This window comes from Pristiophorus japonicus, chromosome 9, assembly GCF_044704955.1.
Source record: "Pristiophorus japonicus isolate sPriJap1 chromosome 9, sPriJap1.hap1, whole genome shotgun sequence".
Classification (NCBI taxonomy): domain Eukaryota; kingdom Metazoa; phylum Chordata; class Chondrichthyes; family Pristiophoridae; genus Pristiophorus; species Pristiophorus japonicus.
Window position 1 is genome coordinate 139176576 of NC_091985.1, and position 6831 is coordinate 139183406.

Here is a 6831-nt window from a genome sequence, read left to right on the forward strand (position 1 = left end):
GCTAAGTGAGTAGGCAAAAATTTGGCAGATGGAGTCTGATGTTGGAAAGTGTGAGGTCATGCACTTTGGCAGAAAAAAATCAAAGAGTAGGTTATTATTTAAATGGAGAAAGATTGCAAAGTGCCGCAGTACAGTGGGACCTGGGATACTTGTGCCTGAAACACTAAAGGATAGTATGCAGTTACAGCAAGTGATCAGGCAGACAAATGGTATCTTGGCCTTTATTGCAAAGGGGATGGAGTATAAAAGCAGGGAAATCTTACTACAGCTATATAAGGTATTGGTGAGGCCACACCTCTAATACTGCATATAGTTTTGATTTCCATTTTTACGAAATATGGAAATCATATATACTTGATTTGGAGGCAGTTCAGAGAAGGTTCACAAGGTTGATTCCGGGGATGAGGGGGTTGACTTATGAGGAAAGGTTGAGTAGATTGAGTCTCTACTCATTGGAATTCAGAAAAATGAGAGGTGATCTTATCGAAATGTATAAGATTATGAGGGGGCTTGACAAGGTGGATGCAAAGAGGATGTTTCCACTGATGAGTGAGACAAGAACTAGAGGGTGATCTTTGAATAAGGGGCCACCCGTTTAAAACAGAGATGAGGAGAAATTTTCTCAGAGGATTGTAAATCTGTAGAATTCGCTGCCTCAGAGAGCTATGGAAGCTGGGACATTGAATAAATTTAAGACAGAAACAGACAGTTTCTTAAAAGATAAGGGGATAAGGGGTTATGGGGAGTGGGCGAGGAAGTGGAGCTGAGTCCATGATCGGATCAGCCATGATCTTATTGAATGGCGGAGCAGGCTCGAGGGGCTGTATGGCCTACTCCTGTTTCTATTTCTTATGTTCTTATGTTCTTATTGTCAGTGATTATGGCCTCTGGGAGGTTCCACTTCGTGAACATTCGCTGCAGAATAGCAACGATCGTTGATGAGGTCACTGAATTTGTTGTAGCGATTTCTGGCCATTTGGAATGCAGGTCATGTACTACAACAAGGAAACACTGGTGCTGTGGAGCTGCTTCAACTGGACCGAAGACATCCAACTGAAGTTGTTGCCATGGTCTTTGTGGCCATGGAATGGACTTCATCGGTGCTGGTCGGATGTTTATGGCCTTCATGCTTCGCAGTGCGAGACAAACACCTCGATACGAGTGTCAATCCCAGGCCACTATACTGAATTGTGACATCTCTGCTTCATGCGGACTATGTCAGGTTGTCCATCGTGTGCCAATGAGAGAACGCGCTGTTGAAGCGACTTGGGAATTACTGCTCTATCACCACGAGTTAGACAGCCATCGTTCCAAACGGAAAGTTCATCGCAAAGTCTGTGGAATGTTTTCAGCTCTTCCGGAATTTGCTTAGGCCACACAGTCTGGAGGAAGTGGCACGCATTCTGGAAAGTAGCATCACACTGTGATTCGGTTTTGAGTTTGTCGCAGCAACTGTGAATAGCTCCTGCAGGGTCCTAAAGCCCGTCCTGTGAGCTGTAACAAATAAACAGAGTATGAACACAACATCATCACCCTCTGGAACAGTGTGGGGTGAGTGTGGATTCCCTGGAATCCTGCAGACGACACAGACAGGTCCCTGAGTAAGAAGCACATTTCAAGTTACAACACGCAGATTGTAGGATAGCTGGGTATTGGTAGATCATGAGTTACTGCCGCCTCCTGGAGCTTGCTTAACTGCCTTAGGAACAGCAGAACATAGGAACAGGAGTCGACCATTTAGCCCCTCGAACCTGTTCTGCCATTCAACTAGATCATACTTGATCTGTATTTTAAATCTAGTTACAGATTTCCACTACCCTTTTTGTGAAAAAGTGCTTCCTGACATCACCCTAGAACGGCCAGCTCTAATTTTAATGTTATGCCCCCTTGTTCTCGACTCTCCCGTCAGAGGAAATAATTTCTCTCATATCCCTATCAAATCCTTTAATCATTATAAACATCTCAATTATAATCACCCGTTAATCTTAAATACTCAAGGGAATACAACACTAGCCTGTGCAATCTGTCCTCATAATTTAACCCTTTTAGCCCCGGAATGACCCTGCTGAATCTGCACTGCACCACCTCCAAGACCAATATATCCTTTCTGGTGTGGGGTGCCCAGAACTGAACACAGTACTCCAGATGCGGTCTAACCAGAGCTTTATACAACTGTAACATAATTTCCACCTCTTTGAATTCCAGCCCCGTTGAGATGAAGACTAAACTTCCATTAACCTGTTTAATTATTTTTTGTATCTGTCCAGTAGCTTTTAGTGATTTTTGTACATGGACCCCTAAATCATTTTGCTGCTTCACAGTTCCTAGCTTACAACCATTTAGAAAATACACTGATCGGTCTTTCTTTGGACCAAACTGGATAATCTCACATTTCCCCACATTAAACTCCATCTGTCATAGTTTTTCCCATTCACTTAATCTATCAATGTCCCTTTGTAACTTCTGCAGTCATCTACACTACTAACTGTGTCACCTGACTTAGTGTTGTCAGCAAACTTAGGTATACGACTCTTTATTCCTTCATCTAAATCATTGATAAATATAGTGAGAAGCTGAGGTCCCAGTGCCTCCCTGGGGGACACCACTCATCACATACTGCCAAGTTATGTGCATACGCATTATCTTATCTCCTAACCAATTCCTTACCCATTTCAATAGGTTGCCTCCAATTCCATGCATTTCCAGTTTTCCAAACAGTCTCTTATGTGGAACCTTATCGAATGCCTTCTGGAAGTTCATATAAATAACAGCCATAGACCCTCCCTTGTCTACCATGTTAGTGACCTGCTCAAAAAAAATAACTAGGTTAGTTAGACAAGACTCACCCTTTACACATCTATGCTGTGTCTCTCTGATCAGTTCATACTTGTGCTGAGACACTTTGTTCCTAATAGCAGATTCTAGTAACTTCCCCACAACAGACATTAGGCTAATAGGTCTATGGTTACCAGGTTTATCTCTCCCACCCTTCTTAAATAAAGGAGTGCCATTGGCAATTTTCCAATCCAATGAGACAATTCCTGAATCAAGACAGTTTTGGAAGATCATGACTAGAGCATGTACTATTTCCTCACCTACCCTGGCGTCGAAACCATCAGGTCCTTGAACTTTTTCTATCTCCTAAAAGATCCCATGGCACTATATCAAAGAAGAGTAGGGGAGTTATCCCCAGTGTCCTGGCCAATATTTATTCCTCAACCAACATAACAAAATCAGACTATCTGGTCATTATCACATTGCTGTTTGTGGGAGCTTGCTGGAGCGCAAATTGGCGGCCGCGTTTCCCACCTTACAACAGTGACTACACTATAAAAGTACTTCATTGGCTGTAAAGCACTTTGAGACATCCGGTGGTCGTGAAAGGTGCTATATAAATGTAAGGCGTTCTTTCTTTCTTTCAGTCTCATTATTTTCTGCATTACCATTTTTTAACTTATATAATAATATTATTTTATTTATACAGTATTTACTTAAAGGGACTGCTGGAGGATGCTCAGAACAAGGCCCAGGAAATGATCAGTTTTTATTTTTGTGAGCCCAGAAGAAGCAGGAATGCTGTACCTGAGCTCCCTAAAAAGCAAAAAGCTCTGTCCTGCTATAGGTACATTGTGGGATGTCTCCTCACCTCTCCCCGCCCCCCCCCCCCCCCCCCGCCCATGATCACCTCCTGCCCCAGATTTAACATGCCACTTGGCTCCATGTGGGAACCTGTCGATTTGCTGCTCCCCCCAACCAGCGAGCTGGAGCACGGCCACCATTTGGCACCCGTAGCATGTCGTAGCATTTAAATGAGGTCCGAAGACGAGCTTAGCTCGGGCCACAGGCCGGCACGCAGGACAGTCCTTTTCCCAACTTTGCACCCGTTTGGAGCACAAGTCAAAGTTCTGCCTCCATCATTTCAACAAATTCACAGTGCACAAGTTTAACGGGGGCGCAAAGCTAGTTTTGCTCCAAATCTAAATTTAGAATAGAAATACATTATGAAATAATTCTGTCTCAAACTAAAGAACTTAAAGTGATTGCAAACTCAATTTACATTGATCTCTTGTTATGCAACATTTCTGTGACTTGCAGAAGAATAGGATATTCTGTGCTGTTTAACTTTCAATTTAGCCCATGATAGGCAGCAGTGAGCAGTAAATTGGCAGTATGTGTTTCCAAGGTGCTCACGAACACAGCAAGACTCATTTCTTTTCCCTCTGACTCCTGCTACTGCCAGATAGGAAACAGAGACATTAGTTAATTGAGAAATGCTGTAAAGTAAATTGTAAAATCGCACTGGCTGTGCAGGTGAATGCATTGTCTGTAGTGGTACTGTGCCAAGTAGACCAAGAAGGTCCCAATTTCAATCCTCAATCTCTGAGTACACCAATCACAGAGGGAGTGAGTTTTTCAATTTTTTCAACCATGAAATCAGACAGATGTCCTAACCTTGGCTGTTTTTATCCCTAGAACTCCTGTTGGAAATTGCATATGCATGGATGATGTAGAAACAGATAAAGTTGACGTTGAACGAGATCTGGGATTATTAGTAGACTCAGCACTTAACGCATCAAATTGTGGTGAAGTAGCAATCAACAAAGCAAAGAGAATGTTGAGCTACTTTGCCAAATTGGAAGTGTGTAAATCAGAGGCAGTTCTCTGGTCAGTTAACACTTTGGACACAAAGGGAACATTGACACCTTGGAGGCACTCCAGTGAAGAGCCATGAAGGATCCCCAATGTCAGAGGACCAAAGCAATAAGAGAAAGAAAGACTTGCATTTATATAGCATCTTTCCCGACCACCAAACGTCTCGAAGCACTTTACAGCCAATGAAGTACTTTTTGTGTGTAGTCACTGTTGCAATGTGGGAAACAAGGCAGCCAATTAGTGCACAGCAAGATCCCACAAACAGCAATGTGATAGAACATAACAACATAAGAAGCAGGAGTAGGCCATTTGGCCTCTCAAGCCTGCTTCCCTATGTAATATCATGGCTGTTCCGATCATGGACTCAGCTCCACTTCCCTGCCTGCTCCCCATAACCCTTTATTCCCTTATCGCTCAAAAATCTGTATATCGCCGCCTTAAACATATTCAATGACCCAGCCTCCACAGCTCTCTGGGGCAGAGAATTCCATAGATTTACAACCCTCTGAGAGAAGAAATTCCTCCTCATCTCAGTATTAAATTGGCGGCCCTTTATTCTGAGACTATGCCCCCTAGTTTTAGTTTCCTTTATGAGTGGAAATATCCTCTCTGTGTCCATCTTGTCGAGCCTCCTCATTATCTTATATGTTTATATGTTTTGATAAGGTCACCTCTCATTCTTCTGAACTCCAATGAGTAGAGGCCCAACTTACTCAACCTATCTTCATAAGTCAACCCCCTCATCTCCAGAATCAACTTAGTGAACCTTCCCTGAACAGCCTCCAATGCAAGTATATCCTTCCTTAAATACGGAGACCAAAACTGTAAGCAGTACTCTTGGTGTGGCCTCACCAATACCCTGTACAGTTGTAACAGGACTTCTCTGCTTTTATACTCCAATCTGTTTTTGTTATGTTGATTGAGGGATAAATATTGGCCAGGACACCGGGAATAACTCCCCTGCTTTTAGAACTTAAGAACGTAAGAAATAGGAGCAGAAGTAGGCCGTCTGGCCCCTCGAGCCTGCTCCACCATTCAATAAGATTATGGCTGATCTGATCTTGGCCTCAACTCCAACTCTTCTTCGAAATAGTGCCATGGGATATTTTACGTCCGCCTGAGAGGCCAGAAGTCTCATCCAAAAGACTGCACATCTGACAGTGCAGCACTCCCTCAGCACTGCACTGGAGTGTCAGCCTAAATTTATGTGCTCAAGTTCCTGAGAAGTTCAAGTTCCAGAGAAGATTAGAGGAACTGACACTCTTATAAGATTTGAATGGTGTAGAAAAGTAAATCTGGAATGCCTTTTGAGGTAAACCATCACAGTAAGATAAGGGAAGCTGAATGTCAAATTTAAGACTGATATCAAAACAAGTTCCTCACATAATGTGCAACCAACATTTTGGCTTTCGGCTTTTGCTAATCTTGGACCTGAGAACTCACTTTTCGAGTGGAAGCAAGTCTTCCTTGATTTTGAGGGACTGCCTATGATGATGATGATGATGCCGATCATCCATTCGATCATTCAAGAACCAGTTAGAATCAGTGCTGGAGCAACTGTAGGTTTTCATTACATACTGATGAGCTAAGGTAGGCCAAATGGGCTTCTTCATAGGTATCCACCTTTTGAATTTGTGGATGTGTTAGTGAAGATTAGGATTGCCACTTTTCAGTAGGTCCAAAGCTAGCCAGGGCAGGACATGGGTGGAGTGTGCGGTAGACTGGTGCAGCTTAGGCACAGAGCTAATTCACGTGCATTTTGTTCAGACAGACATGAGAATAACAAGCATCTGGCTGAGGTACCAAAAATGCAGATCTGACTGAAGCACACCTCAACATGAGTTCCAGAGAGAAAATTGGGGTGGGGGGAAATTGAAAAAGAAATTATAATTTTAAATGGATGTGTTGATAATTAGTTGCAGTTCTTGTTTATGATGCATTTGTTGAATTATTTATTTTACTATGAAAGAAAGCAGTAAAGGAAAATGGAATATTTCTTCATTGCACTTGACCAGCCTAGAAAAGAAATTGAAAAAGAGTGGGGTTTGATTGGTCGGCCTTTAGCCATTTTCCGTGTATACAATATTGACAGATTTAGTAGCCTATGCCCAATCTGTATATGTGTTCGGTTCACTGATAAATTTGTCGGGCCCATTTTTAATGCATCCCAGACGGCCG